Source organism: Sturnira hondurensis, unplaced genomic scaffold (assembly GCF_014824575.4).
Source record: "Sturnira hondurensis isolate 20B ecotype Veracruz unplaced genomic scaffold, ASM1482457v3 Scaffold0009719, whole genome shotgun sequence".
In the NCBI taxonomy this organism is placed as follows: Eukaryota; Metazoa; Chordata; class Mammalia; order Chiroptera; family Phyllostomidae; genus Sturnira; species Sturnira hondurensis.
This window is the reverse complement of record NW_028082350.1, coordinates 649,576-665,233: the sequence shown is the minus strand read 5'-3', so window position 1 is coordinate 665,233 and position 15,658 is coordinate 649,576. Positions and strand designations below refer to the sequence as shown.

Below are 15,658 nucleotides of genomic sequence, written 5' to 3'. Positions count from 1 at the left end.
TCATTCCATCACCGCAGCTCAACATCTCCTAGATCTAGGTCACTAGGATCCCAAGCTTGAGGGACTCTAATCTTGAGATTCCAAACCTCATCCCCCAATGCCACATATTCCCTTCTCCCAGGTGGGAGACCCCCCAGGATATTTCTGAACACAGTCATCTCCAGTGGACAGGAATTCATTATTTTTTTTTGCAATTGAAGGATGATATGACCACAGCCCACAAATTCAGGCAGCTTTAGGTTCGCAGCGATCTTGCAGTGAAAGGGCAGTCGGAGACGTCTGGAGTCTCATTTTTCTTTCTTACTTCTTGTCACAGAAGCCACGTTCCGCCTTCCTACCCTCTACGCAAAGAGGAGCTCTCTAATCATTCTTGAAGACTTCTCTGCCCTTTTCCTTTTCAGTTTTTTCACTTAAAAACGTCTACAGAAAGTGGAAAGCATAGCGAAGAACAGGATACAAAAGAAGTTTCTTGAAACACCTCCTTTTATAGGCTCTCAAGGCGTCCCCTTTAAGAAACCAGGCCCACCTCTTTCTCATTCATCTAATGGCTTTCCTTCCTGCCCATCACTCTACCTTTAAGAATATTTCCTGTTCCTTCAACCCAACTTGCACACCTCCGCCCCCCGGCCGTCCTCATTGGGCCGCCTGAGGCCCGTTCACTCTTCGGTTTTCCCTTTACCTCCTCCCGCCCTCTAGCCTAGCGCAACGGCGTTCCTCCTCTTGATTGGCCATTACGGTAGCCTCCCCAGAGTCGGATTGGTGAGCTGAGTGGCAGGGGCGGGAGTGCGGCGCATCCAGGGTAGGCTGCTTGCGTGCCGAGCGGCGGCCGCTGAGGGGCGGGGAGGGGCGGGGGGAGGGGGGCTGGGAAAGTTGAGGCCGCGCTGCTGCCGGGTCTCCTGCCTTGAGGGCTTCAGCTCGCTGCGGCTGCGGTGGCCTCTAGAAGAGGCGGCGGGGGCGGGGGGAGAGGAGGGCCTGGGCCCGCGCTCCCCCAGCCCCAGAGGAGCAGGGGGCGGCCGTAGAGGGAGAGATTCGCCCCGGCGGTCGGACATCCCTGCCGTACCCGCCTGGGATCATGACCCAGGCGGGGGTCGCCGCTGCCGCCGCCGCCGCCGCCGCGGCCGAGACGGAGACTGCGCAGCCCGCGGGTGAGTAACTGCGGGAGGGGGTCGCTGACAGCCGGAGCGGGGGGCGGGGGCCAGGGCTGCGAGGGCGGCTCCGGGGGGCGGCTCCGGGCTCTGCTCCACCCACCCCTTCCCGGCTCCCTGAGGCTAGGGCTGCGAAAAGTATGCCTCTTTCTTGGGGACCCCTGCTTGTGAAGCCTGGTGGGGTGCTTACACCCCTCTTCTCTCTGACCTCTGGGCGCCCCGCGCCCCCTGGTGCCAGGCCCGTGGGGGACTTGCGCTGCTACCCGGCCTCCAGATACGCGTGGGGCGAGAGAGGCTTCACGTTGCCCTGGGTGCATAAAGAGCTAGTCTCTAGGTTCACACCGGATGGCCTTTGCTCGCCTCGTACACCTTTTCCTGTCTCTTTTATCCCCTCTTCTTTCCTTACTTTCTGAATTTCCTTGGGACTCGCTGGTCAGACTCCCGTGATTTGCTTTTTAACTCTCACCCCTATGTCTGAGAGTTAGGCTTGCGTTTTTTTATTGGAAGCCATTCTTTTCCTTTCTTAGTAGGAACGGTGGAAGCTAATAGCCAACTCTTGGAATCTTTTTCTATACTTCCAAGAAATATTTCTGGACTCTCGTTCACGTGTAATACCTTGATTGTTGGGTTCTTCCATACTCACTGACCCTTTTTTCCTTCCCACTTACCCTAATCGGCGGTTACACTGTGGTAGGGGCCTTTGGATTTATTAACTTCATCTGGAAATAAGAAACTGCATAAGCCTGTGTGTGGACTCCCAGTTAGAGGCTTCCAACTTACGTTCTCATACCGGTTTTACCATTAAGTAGATATAGTGATCTAACACCATACAAAACATACTGTTGCAACTAACTTAAGTTTGCATAAAAAGAAGACGGTTGCTTACCTATAAACAAAGTACAGATTTCTTGAATAAACCCTTCAGTGAGTAACATGGAACCTAAAATATATTCATACCTATGCTTTTTCTTAAAAAACAAGCAAGGAAAAGACAAACAAATCTTTTTGAGGGATCAACAGGCTGGCATACTCTCCAGTCACTTTGATGTCTTTTTCCTCCTATACATGACCCTTGTTCAATGCAGTACTGAGTTGCTATATGGAATACATTTCTTGTTTCCCTTTATTTGGGAAGTGCTCTGAAAGTATTTGTTGTGAAATAAGGAAAATACTTTGTAATTATTGCACTTCTGAAACTAGGAACAGTACAATGTTATGTCCCCAGGTGCTACAAGAATGAATACTTAATCTTACATTTTGCTTTAGTCTAAGCATTGTGATTTTGGTATATGTAGGTATTATATTCTTACTCTATTTAAAAGAGAAATTTTATAAAATCCAGACATGAATACAACCTTGAACGGTCTTTAGTTTAGAAGCACTTCACTGTAGGAACCTAATGACAGTTAGTTGTCTATGGGACATCATGGGAATAAAATGTACAAGTTGCAGACTATGCAATCAGTGAAATAGTCAAATAAGAGAAATTTATAGGTTTATTTTTCTCTTTTCAGAGCTTAGCAAGGTCAACAAGGGAAAAGAAACACTAAAATTGAAAATGTTTAATTCAGGTCAGAAGATAAGCCTCACTGGATAATGAACTCAAAATTGTTGCTAACAAACAGGGACTGAGTGAAATCAGGCTTGGATCTTAACCATGTCTGTCATGCCTCACCTTACCTTCCTTTTGTGTAGCACACTGGTTCTCAATCCAGACTGTACATTAGAATCACCTTGTGTGCTTTTGCATTTTAATGCTCAGGCCGCTCCCCACCCCAACCTGAGATTCTCTTACTTTGGATATGGGGTGAGTCTCACCCATGGGTATATTTTAAAATATCACTAGGTGTTTCAATTCAGTAGTCAGGATTGAGAACTACTGTTAATCTAGAATAGCCTTTTCCACTTCATGGCACACATAAACTAATTACTAAAATTCTGCAGCATTCCAAAAAAAATGTATTTTTTGCCGATCTGGCAAAAATAGGTATAATTTTGATTCACACTGGACAACTACTGTTGTGTTGGCTGTTGTCATTTTTTTATTTGACAACAGCCAACAAGGGAACAGCCAACAGCCTAAGGGAGAAGAGGTCAGTGCTCCTGACTAAATAGCCAAGTATTGCACACTTTCAAAATTCTCGTGACATACCAGTTGAACACTGCTAGTCTAGAACAATGTCCAGTCTGCTAGGCTTGTGGTTCAGTCTCTTCTAAATTAGGCTTTCACTCACCTGTCCACCTTTTTCCCCAGTGCTTCCCAGCAAGAGTCTTTGGACTTCCCAGTGGTCCCACTGCAAGCAGTTTGGGTCCCTGCTTTTGTTAACAATGTTGGTCTTTCTCAGCATGACAAGGTCCTACCTCTGCTCACTCCCCCATCCATACTTTTAACTCTACTTTTAGTGATTGGCTGGCTCTCTTTGAACTCTGATGCCACCTGTTGTTTAAAAGACTCTTGTTTATGCTTCTACTATGTGGTGGTTTAAAATCTTTTGTATGTATGTTTCATTATTATCAAACTTAACAGCAAGGAGCATTTTATTTTGGGGTCCTTCTACAATGGTTTGCTTTGAGTTGATTGGTTTGCTTTGGAACCCTACTGACTCTGCTCACAACCACAGTTTCGGGTTTGATTCCATTCCAGATGTTTCTGTCTTGGTATCTTCCTCACACCTTAACTTGCATTGAATTCATGTGTGGATGTCAGTTTCTTCAATATCTTTTTCTGATTTCTTCAGTAGGTAGACTGTTTCCTGTGGACCCATAACAGCTTGTACTTATTTCTGTGTTAACACTAATTACATTTCCTAAAGTATGTGTTTATCTACCTTTTCCACCAGACTGCTACCCCCAGGGCATGTTGTTGAGCAATTCCAAGAGGTACGATTCACATCCTATTCTTAAATACCGCTGCAATATGGCAGAGCTAGAACCCCACCAGCATAGGAACTGTGTTCTCTTCATCTTTGTATTCCTGGGCCCTAACAGCACTTGTCATTAGTAGGCACTTAAGTGTTTGTTGTATGAGTAAACAACTGTTTTGTTATATATTATGAAAAGATAACTGTATATATCTTTAAAATAAATTGATTTGGCATTAATTGAATTTTGCTATTGAATAGTCTTACGTATTTTACTCCTATTATGGATTTGTTAAGGGTTAGTCGAATTTAAGTAATTATGGTTGTGACAGACCCCTTAAACCTTTGTTGCAATATGCACAGGGATGCACAGGGATATGTACCTTAAGGTTTTGGGGTTTTTTTGTTTTTAGATTTTATCTATTTATTTATTTTTAGAGAGGGAGAGAAACATTGATGTGTCAGAGACACATTGATCAGTTTTTCTCAACTGGAGACTTGGCCTGCAATCCAGGCATGTACCCTGACTAGGAATCGAACTGGCAACCTTTTGGTTTGCAGGCCAACAATCAGTCCATTGAGCCACACCAGCCAGGGCTATATCTTGAATTTTTTCCTATGAATTCTAGAGATTGACTCTTGTTATCTATAAAATATTTGTGGAATTCTTGCTCAGAGAAAAGCTGTTAACTGTCCAATTGGATAATTACTCTTTTTCTCATTAAATTTTCCATATGGGTACACTTGTGCTACTTCAGAAGGCCAAATCTTTTAATTAGATCAGTAGGGTATGATATGTTGCTCCTATTAATGTGCTAATGCTAGGTTTTTAATTCAGTTCATCAAGTATTTATTGAGTGCCTGCCATGTGCCCAGCACTCTGAGGTACTAAAGACAATAAAGAACTAGTAAATGGTGTGGACTCAGCTCTTAAGTTTTTAGGCTTATTGAAAAAATTAGGAAACACCATATTAAATAATTAAGGAACTGAACACAGTATTTATTAGATGCTAATTTAAATATAAGTGCCCAAAATGCAGTGGTTAAACCATAGAAAATTAAGAAAGAACAAATGTTCAGCCCTGCCTGGTGGGGCTCTGTGGGTTGAGTGCTGGCCTGCAAACCAGAGGGTCACTGGTTCAACTCCCAGTCAGGACACATGCCTGGCTTGTGGGCCAGGTCCCTCAGTAAGGGGTGCATGAGCAGCAACCGCACACTGATGTTTCTCTTCCTCTCTTTCTCCCTCCCTTCCCCTCTCTCTAAAAAATAAATAAAATCTTGGGGAAAAAACAGATATTCTTTTAGTAGACATTTAGTACTCCCATACTGAGTACTAATTGTTGAGGATACAAATGTGAAAGTTGTGGTTTCTGCCATTTAGAAGCTTATAGTCTTGTAGGAAAATCCTGTAAGCATATAGAGTGTATTTTATGTTAGGACATTGTAGAATATTAAGTCAGGATATGTGGGACCAACCTCTAGGAGTCAAAGTTTCAAAGAGGATAATTAGGAGTTCCCAGTTGGAACATTGATATGAGCATTCCAGACAAAGTAGCAGATACCAAGGCATGGAAATGAGAAAGGAAATTTCTTGAGTAAGGAACTGCAAGTAGATTTCTAAAAAGATTTTATTTACTTATTTTTAGAGAGAGAGAAAGGGAGGGAGAAAGAGAGGGAGAGTAACATTGATGTGTGGTTGCCTCTCCCACGCCCCCTACTGGGGACCTGGCCTGCAACTCAGGCATGTGCCCTGACTGGGAATCCAACGAGCGACGCTTTGGTTCACGGGCTGGCACTCAATTCATGGAGCCACACCAGCTAGGGCACATGTAGATTGATATTACTAGAAAGTCTTATGTTACAGAGCATGAACTTGGGAGCCTGACACATGTAGTTCACAAACTTTTATCCCTGAAAGGTCTGAGCTTTTGCAGATCTTGCCTGTGCCTACCATTGGCATCAGTGTACTGGTCACTTTCTTGCTAGTGTTAGTACAGAGAGGTGCCCAGGATCTTCGCAATTCCCGTCTATGCTCCTTGTAACTTCCTTTTTGTCTGTTGCGGTTGCATGAGGAGTCCCTGATATCCTTACTTTCCAATTAACGAATCCACTACTGGGTCCCTTGGCGAAAGCTTTCTCCCCCTAGCTACTGTAATTTCTTAAACAGCAGAAGCTACAGTGAAGGGACAGGGAGAAGTTTGTAGTGTAACTATGGGAGGTACTACTTCTGTCTTTATTTGCAGGACCAATTTCTCTTTGGTCATAAGCAACAGAAATTACCTTTGGCACAATTCAGCAGAAAGGGGGAATTTATTGATATAGATACTGGGTAAACTTGTAGAAGGGAAGCAAGAGCAATGAAGCCTTGGAAAGGCCACAGGGCACAGCAGCTTTTTAGGATCACACTGGGTCCATGAGGCTAACTCAGTCTCAGCCAGTTTTTCTTCCTGGGCAGAGTCATATTGGTCAGCCCTTTGCCCACACGGAGGTGAGCCCATATTTTATGGACCCATTAGACCTCAGGAATGAGGCAGAGAGGTTCTCCAAAGAAACACTGAGGTGTTGTTGCCAGAAGGCCAAACAGAAGATCTTTCATACAAAGTTCATTGGATTTGGCAGTGTGGACATCTTCTGGTAAGTTTGATATAAGCAGTTTTAGGAATAAAAGCCAGGTAACAGCAAGGTAAAGAGTGAATGGGAAGTAAGAAAGAAAGAACAGTGAAGGAGCCTGATGGTTGGGAGGGAGAAAGGATGGGAACATGTAGAAGCTGTGGCAAGGTGAAAAAAAAAACACTTTTCCTTTTTAAAAAGTATTATTTATTGATTATGCTATCAGAGTTGTCCCATTTTATTCCTCTCCTTTATTCCCCTCTGCCCTGTAGCCTCCTACCCTCCAGCATTCCCCTCCCTTAAGTTCATGTCTGTGGGTCTACCAAGTGATCTCTATTTTTGTGATTCTGTTTCTATTCTAGTTGTTTGCTTACTTTGTTTTCTGTGGGTTTTTTTGTTTTTCAGGGTTTTTCTTGGTCCAGTTGTTGATAGTTGTGAGTTTTTTGCAATTTTAATGTTCATAGTTTTTAATCTTCTTTTTCTTAGGTAAGTCCCTTTAACATTTCATATAATAAGGGCTGGTGGTGATGAACTCCTTTAACTTGACCTTATCTGAGAAGCACTTTATCTGCCCTTCCATTCTAAATGATAGCTTTGCTGGATAGAGTAATCTTCAATGTAGGTCCTTGCCTTTCATGACTTTGAATGCTTCTTTCCAGCCCCTTCTTGCCTATAATGTTTCTTTTGAGGAATCAGCTGATAGACATATGGAAACTCCTTCGCAGGTAACTATCTTCTTTCTTCTTGCTGTTTTTAAGATTCCTTCCTTCTCTTTAATCTTGGGTAATTTAATTATGATGTGCCTTGGTGTGTGCTTCCTTGGTTCCAACTTTTTGGGGACTCTCTGAGCTTCCTGGACTTCCTGGAAGTCTATTTCCTTTACCAGATTGAGGAAGTTTTCCTTCACTATTTTTTCAAATAAGCTTTCAATTTTTTGCTTTCTGGCTTCTCCTTCTGTCATTCCTATGATTCAGATGTCGGAAAATTTTTAAAGTTGTCCCAGGAGTTCCTAAGCCTGTTCTCATTTTTTGAATTCTTTTTTTTTTTTTTTTAATATCAATGTATGATTGCCTCTGGTGTGTCCACTGCCAGGAACTGGCCCGCAACCCAGGCACGTGCCCTGACTGGGAATCGAACTGCGATCCCGTGGCTCGCAGGCCCGCGCCCAATCCACTGAGCCACACCAGCCAGGGTCATTTTTTTGAATTCTTGTTTCTTCATTCTGTTCCAGTTGAATGTGTATTTCTTCTTTCTGTTCCAAATCATTCATTTAAGTCCCAGTTTCCTTCCCATCACTGTTGGTTCCCTGTACATTTTCCTTTACTTCACTTTATATAGCCTTCACTTCCTTTATTTTGCATCTGCACTCAATCATTTCTGTGAGCATCCTGATTACCAGTGTTTTGAACTCTGCATCTGATAGGTTGGCTATCTCCTTGTTGCTTAATTCTTTTTCTGGAGCTTTGATTTATTCTTTCATTTGGGCCATATTTCTTTGTCCTGGTGCACCTGTTAACATTGTATGGGGTGGAGCCTTGGGTATTTGCCAGCGTAGGGCAACCCGCTTCATTTGGTTGTGGCACTGTATGTGGAGGAGGGGTCAAAGAGAAAACAGTGCTACTTGCTCGCTTCCTGCTCCACTTTCAGTTACTTCCCCTGCTACCCACAAGTGAATTGTGCCTTTCTGGTGGTGATTCCTGGGTGGGTGGGTTTGTGTACATTCTAGGACCCTGTGAATCCCTCCAATGGACTCTCCCATGAGACTGGGAGTTTCTACCACCTCTGCAACCCACACAGGTTTTTACAGCCAGAGGCCTTGATGCTTTATTTTCTTGCACTGGAACCCTGGGTTGCACAGTCTGTCTCACTCCCCAGTTGTTCTTTCTGGTTATCCACACAAAAATATGGGACCGCCTGGTCCTCCTGCCACCTTGCTTGACCGTCCATTCCACCCTGGCTGCTCATCTGTCTCTGTCTCTCCTACCTGTCTGGATGAATCTTTCTTCTTTAACTCCTTGGTTGTTGGACTTCCATACAGTTTTATTTTCTGGTAGTTCTGGTTTCCAGAGTTTTTTGTTTTCAAATTGATTATTGTCCTTCTTTAGATTGTGAGAGGAAGTGAAGCATATCTACCTACACCTCCATCTTGGTCAGAAGTCCTCATTTTTTTCTTTTTTAATGGAAAAAATGGGGATATATTAAAAGAAAAAGCACTAACATGGAAGGAGGGATTAATAATATATAAGAGAGAAAATATGTTTTTTAACAAGATCACTGAGAAGTGGGAAAGCTAGAGTCCAGAACAAAGGTAGAGGGTATTGTGTTGGCTAGAATAGTAAAGTAGGCTTTATGGAGAAAGGCAGGCTTGCACTGGGCTTTAATGAGTTAATAGGATTTAGATAAGCAAAGTGAAAATGTCATTTCACTTTGAAAATGCAGTGGAAATACAGCAGAAAATGCAGTAGCTGATAAGTAGCTGTGGGAAGAACCTGTCTGAATTGGAGAGGAGGGAAGAGTAGATGACATGACCCGTTAGTTATATTACCCTGTTCCTTTGTGTGTTGTACTAGGTGTGAGACTGGCCAGTGAAGAAGGTAGTATTAGGTAGAGTCATGAAAGCTAGGACCCAAGAGTTTGGACTTGATGCAGTAGTTTTTGGAAAACAGTGCTGTAGATTTTGGAGCAGGAATGGTATATGTTGGAATACATGTGAATTGGCTAGATTGCTGAGACGTTGGAATATAAAACCATTGAAGAATAGGGAAAAGACTTGGAGCAAGAGTATTAAGAGCCAGACATATGTAAAACATGGTCTAATCTAAGGTGGTAGTAATGGACAAGAGAAAAAGATTGTGAAAATAATTAAATGGATTTGGTGAAACGATTTGAAGATTATTTTGGGGTTGAGAAGCCAGGAAAGTTTGATATAATTGATAAAATGGAGAAATTGTAAATAGGTCTCTTAAGAGTCAAGACAGAGAATCATGTTGCAAACAGACTTGTGAACTGGCTTTGAAATGAACGTTCTGAAGAGAGCTTTGCCTAACCAAAGATTTGGAGGAAGATCAGTGTTGAAAGGTAGCTTTATTATAAAAACATAATGACTTTTACACAGAAACAATTTGAAACTTTGTAGAGAGAAATTAGACAAAAAAGGATTGAGCTTTGGAAGTCAAAGTGAAAGACAAGGATTCACGTTAGAGAAAGATGATGTATAATTGGAAAAGAGGGAGATAACCTGGGAGAGAGAATTTCCAGAAAAGGGAGAATTCAGCATCCTCAAGTCTTGCAGAGAGAAGGAAGACAAGAAAAGCCCTTTGATTTGGTGAAAAGCAGTCCTTGACCTGTAAGCAAACAGTTTCGGTTGGCAAAACAATCAGAGGGCACACTGCCATGCGTTTAGGAGGGACTAGCCAATGAAAGAAAGGTGAGAAGTTTAATAGGAATAGTAGGAGAGAAATTGAATGAAAAGGCAGTAAATTGTTGTTGAGTATGAAGGAATCTTTTGTATTTTGAAAGCAAAAAAAATGGTTAGGGAGGAAATAAAGTACTAAAGGGGGAAGAATAGAGTCTCTCGTCACTGATGGTAGAGTTAGCTTTAGGATGTTCTGAAAAGATAGATGTCTAGTTAGAGGTTTGATATGATAAATGTAGGATCCAGTTAAGGAACTCATACCATATACCTTCCATCTTCCCAGTGAATTAGGGGGGAAATGGAAAAAGACAACTAATGTTTATTGAGCTCTTGCTATGTACCAGATACTTTGCTATATCCATTAAATGTATTATCATGTAAACTTTTAGCAGTTCTCTGAGGGGTTGGTAATAATATCCCAGTTTTAAATGTGAGAATGCCCAGACTTTAAGTAATACTTATTTTAAAACCAAATAGCTAGTAAATGTCAGCTATGAGATTTGATCCTATGTCTGATATCAAAGGCTATTCCCATTTTACCGTACCACTGATTCATTAATGTGAGGAAAAGGATGTGCATGGACTTCAGAGGGAGAGTACCTGTTAGTGATTTCAGTGGCTGTGCCTCAGAATCGCTTTAGGAGCTTTAAAAAAATTATTGACCCTACCATCTTTCATCAATATCCTTATTGATTACCCAATATATTAGTCAGGGTTCTCCAGAGAAACAGAACCAATAGTATATATATATATGATATCACATAGGGAATATATATATATATATATATATATATATATATATCACATAGGAGATATATATATCACAAACTGGTCCTGGAGCATCTTACAGGGCCAAAAAGTAAGACAGTACTAAAAAACGGGTAGGAGAGAGGTGCAGGACCATGTCAAAAAGACACAGGAGCCAACCTGAAAGAGAACCCTGTGACCAAAGTTTGAACAATTTGAATAGTAAATTAACAACAGCATTTAATTTTGGCCCAAAGAATAAAGTAAATATCCATGAGTCTATACTGATATAAAATAAGATTGAGTAAATAGATGGGGGAGAAGAGACAAATCTTTAAGAATTCTAAAAATTATATTTAGATACTCCCCTCTCCAAGAGATGGAGATTACTTCTTATCCTTATGTGTAGGTTAGAATTAGTACTCATTTCCAAAGAATAGAGTACAAAAAGGGGGAAAATAGTAACATAGCAGTCATTCATTACTTGAGCAGAGTTAACAGCAAATTTAAGGAAGAAAATTGGTGGAGAAAACTACTTTTACAACTTAAATCCTTCAGTGTGATCTGAGTAGTTTAATATAAGGATGTTTTATTCATATAATGAGAAAAACTGAGTCAAGTAACAAAGAATAAGAAAATACTGAAATAATGATACATCTTTATTAATGTCGAAAAGCTGGGAAGGGTGTCATCAAAAGATCAAAAAGCATTGAGGAATGTATGAAAAATGCAAAGCATGTGGTGATAGATTGATGACAGAACCTTACAGTGTGAAGAAATCTGCAACCCAATACAGGCTTAAAGGGGAAATGCTAAAAAAGTGAGTTTACCTAACAATTCTAGAACAACTGCAAAGCTCAGAGACTTTGTAATAAAGTAGGAGGAGGTTGAGGTTGGTTGTCTCAGTCTGTTTGGGCTGCCATAACAAAATACCATAGATTGGGTGGCTTATAAACAACTCATTTATTTTTCACAGTCTAGAGGCTGTAAGTTCAAATCAGGGTGCTAGCATGGTTGGATTCTGGTGCAGGCCTTCTGGGTTTGTAGGCTGCTTGACTTCTTGTTATATCTTCATGTAGTGGAAGGAGCAAGTTGCTCTCTGAGCCCTCTTTTCTAAGGGCACTAATCTCATTCAGACCATAGCAATGGTCAAAAGGTAATTAATTACTAGACTTCAGAACAACTGTTCCAGGATCATTTACAACAGCTAATGACAGTGCTCAATCAGAGGGTAAGCTGCTAGAACCCATTTATGTAAGTTAGGGCTATCTCTATCATAGGCTGTTGAGCCAGAGAGAGAAGCAGGGTTATACCTTAGAGAACTTCTAGTTGCTGCTATGAATGTAGACCTCATTCCATCAGAAGGTACACAGCTATGACACACCTCTATCCATGTGTGATATTCTTCATAGCTAGAACTCATAATCAGCACACACATTCATGACAGAGAGAAGAGTGATTTTCACATAGAGTATTAAAGCAGTGGTTCTTGGTGGTGGATGCACATTAAAATCACCCAGGGAACTTTCTTTTTTTTTTTTTCTTTTGAAAAAGGTGATTTCTGTAGTGCATTTGGAGTTGAGAACCACTGTGCCAGGGAAACTAACTTTAGCCACCAGTTTGGTGAACCAAGCTGCTAAATATTTGAGGGGGGAAAAACAGGATAAAAGAGGGACACTAATCTAAAGAGAGGAGTCAATCTTTGAGAAAATAAATTGAATGTAGCAGATAAAAGATAATATTTTTTGTTCAAAAATATCCTCAAGGATTTCAGAGAATACAGTTTCATAAAATAGCAATGGGGTGTTATGGGGGAAAAAAACAAGAAAAGAAAGTTTTGGCAATTAAAAACATTTTCTGGAAGAAAAATAATAGGCTGAATAACAGCATGTTGTAAGAGATGACCAAATTAATGGACTAGAAGATCAGACCAAGGAGTTCTTCCAAAATATGGTACAAAAAGACAAAACAGGAAATTATGAACTGTTGAACATACACAGATCTAGCAGGAGAGCTGAAGCTCTAGTACTAAAATTCTACACAGTTTCAATAAGTCTTTGGCAGAAGTGGGTAGTGGGTGGTTGGAGGGTAAGAAATAGAGTATGTTAAACTTTTATAGTGGTAGAAGACACCATAGATACTGTTTTTAGTAGGAAGAACATACATTTAAATTTTAAAATTAAATTTTAACCTAAAATATACTAATAGGCAGTTCCTTTTCTGTCAGCTCTGTCCTTTCAACTTTGCTTTTCTTTGTGTGTCAGTTTCATCTTCAGACTATCTTCCCTGACTTGAAAGATGTCTGCAAGTTCAGTATTTGAAATTGCACACTTTCTCTTTTTAAAATTGGGAAGAGAAAGAGCATAGCTACCCACACCATCAGAAGAGAAGTCCTGAACTTTGCTATAATTGCACTGACCTAAGGACAATCACTGTGGCAAGAAGAAAGAAAGAAAGGAAGGGAGGGAAGGAGGGAGCGAGGGAGGGAGGAAAGACTTGCCAAGGACTGCCACCAACGCTCAGGTTTGCGTTAAGGAGGGGTATATACCTAAGTGGAAATTGGGGAGTTCCATGAAGTAGAAAGGAGAAAATATCTAACAAATATCCACTACAGTATATGTCTTAAAATTCACTATATTCATAAAAAAGGTGGGACAACTGTAACTGAACAATAATAATAATAAAAAAGAATAAATATAAGAGGAAAAAAGATATTGAAGAAAAGAGAAACAAAAATTTAGCCAAGAGAAAAGTAAAAACTTATTTAAGAAGGAAGGAGAGAGAAGAGAATATGAGCAAATGTAACAATGGTTACAATAAATGTGATGGAATAAGTTCTCATTTTTTTAAAGGCTCTTAAACTGTACAGAAACAAATATCCAGATTGTGTTATTACAGACAAGTATAAAACAAAATAAAGCAGAAGAGTTCAAATGAAAATCACATATACGCTGTCCAGGTAAATATTGAATGGAAGAAATGCATAGTAATTTGTTCTCAGGCAAAGTTTAATTCTAGAAAATAAACATTTAATTTTAAAAATATTTATTAAAACTTCATACTTAATGAGCTAATAATATATACTCTTCTCAAATACTCATATAACACTTAAAATGTCATGTAAGAGCTACAACAAAAATCTCAAGTTAACTACTTGGCATATTTTTTACTTCAACTCTGGTTGAAGAGAATGTAAAAGTTGAAATTATAAAGGCAAAAAAAGTCAAGACAATAAAAACAAGCAAAAGAAAAAAAAAATAAAAGCAAATCATACAAAAATAAAGATAAATGACTCCTAATGTGGAAACCTCAGTTGTCATCAAGAAGTTGCAAGTTAAGCAATAAGAAGATACCTTTTATTACCATTTGGACTGACAAAAATTGAAGGGTATTTATTGTAGCCCCTCCCTCACCAGCATTGTTTTTAATAGCCAAATAATAATAATAATAAAAGAAAAAAGGAGAAGAGAAACAAAAAGGAATATCCATCAATAAGAAATAACTGAATATAAAATGGCTCATGCCATGTTATGCTATGCAGGTGTTAAAAATTATAAGTTGATATGTACTTACCTAGAAAAATAATTTTAATATATTTCTAAATAAAAAAAAAAGCATGTTTCAGTGACATACAAGGGGGAACTCCCAAAACTCCAGAATTTATTTATATAAAATTGTGTATTCTTACATGTTTAAACTTCAGTCACCTTCAGAGTACTCTCCATTTGATGGAATATACCTGTTGAGGTGTTTTCTCCACTGTGCAAAACAGTTTTTGAACTCAGTGATTTTGACGCCTTTTAGTGCTTCTGCTGTTTTTTGTTTCACCTTTTGCACAAAATGGGGAAACAAAAAAAGTTGCTTGGGGTAAGATTGGGTGAATAGGGAAGGTGGGGCACAGGTGGGGTAGTCATGCCGGTTTTTTATGGTCAAACACTATTGAATGCTCAGTGAAGTGTGGGCAGATGCACTGATAAATCACTGATCATGAATTGGGCAAATGCATTGGAAGAGTCTTCAGAAAAATATTCACTGAAGCCAAACACAGCCTCACACAACACCACCATCTGGTACACTGATACAAATGGCTTCCTAGAACACTCACCTAGGTGGGGAAGCCTGCACTATAAGGAGCCTGCCCGCCAGGAGGTTAATTCTGGGGTTTTTTGGGTCTCCTAAGAGATAACTCTATAGAAAGATCAAGAAAATTAATATCAAATTTATTTCCAGCTAGGAGAGGGTAGAATTGAATGCTTGGTAATAGGGACTTTAATTTTTCTCCTGAAACAAAAGAAATATGGTTAGGTATATTATTAATTTTTTGCTTTTTAGCATAGTGTTTTAACAGTAATTTAAAATTCAGCTGAGACCATGTAGCATTTAGAAATTAATGATTTGAAAATATTACATATGAAAATCTTTGGGCTGTAGATAAAGTTGTACCTTGAGGAAATATAGTCTTAAAGATATTTATTTAAAAAACTGAAAAAAAATAATGCATATTTTGGAAAAGAAAAGGTGTGCATGTATCTGGACTTCTGGCCAAGATGGAGGCATAGGTAGACACACTGTGCCTCCTCGAACAACCAAAATAAGGACAACAGCAATTCAGAAACAAAGTAACAACCAAAACTGAGAGAAAATTGAACTGTATGGAAGTCTGACAACCAAGGAGTTAAAATAGACACATTCATCCAGACTGGTAGGCGGGGTGGTGTTGGACAGCCGAGCAGAGAGGGGTGGCGGCACAGGAAGCAGTTACACCGGGCATGCAAGGTGGCACTGGGCAGACCCTGGGCACTCAGGTGGCGGCTGGCAGACCCCAGGTGTGGGGTGGCAACAGGCAGACCCAGTGAGGCAGCGACTGAGAAGCAGGGCAC

The 15,658-nt window shown here is 40.3% G+C and overlaps 1 protein-coding gene and 1 long non-coding RNA gene across 3 annotated transcripts in view; one reads left to right on the top strand and one right to left on the bottom strand.

Annotated features, from left to right (window-relative positions):
* Positions 1 to 303: 303 nt before the first annotated feature.
* LOC118994704 (uncharacterized) lies at positions 304 to 812 on the bottom strand. Its single transcript, XR_005068122.1, has 2 exons — positions 680 to 812; positions 304 to 420 (listed from the first exon to the last, which is right to left on the bottom strand). It is a non-coding gene; the product is annotated as an uncharacterized LOC118994704 (long non-coding RNA).
* Positions 813 to 857: 45 nt separating this feature from the next.
* Positions 858 to 15,658, top strand: part of USF3 (upstream transcription factor family member 3) — a 67,295-nt gene continuing 52,494 nt past the window's right edge. For both annotated transcript variants that reach the window (XM_037057389.1, XM_037057388.1), the window contains exon 1: positions 858 to 1,145. The gene's annotated coding sequence lies outside the window, so the exon portion shown is untranslated. The remainder of the gene's footprint in view (positions 1,146 to 15,658) is intronic.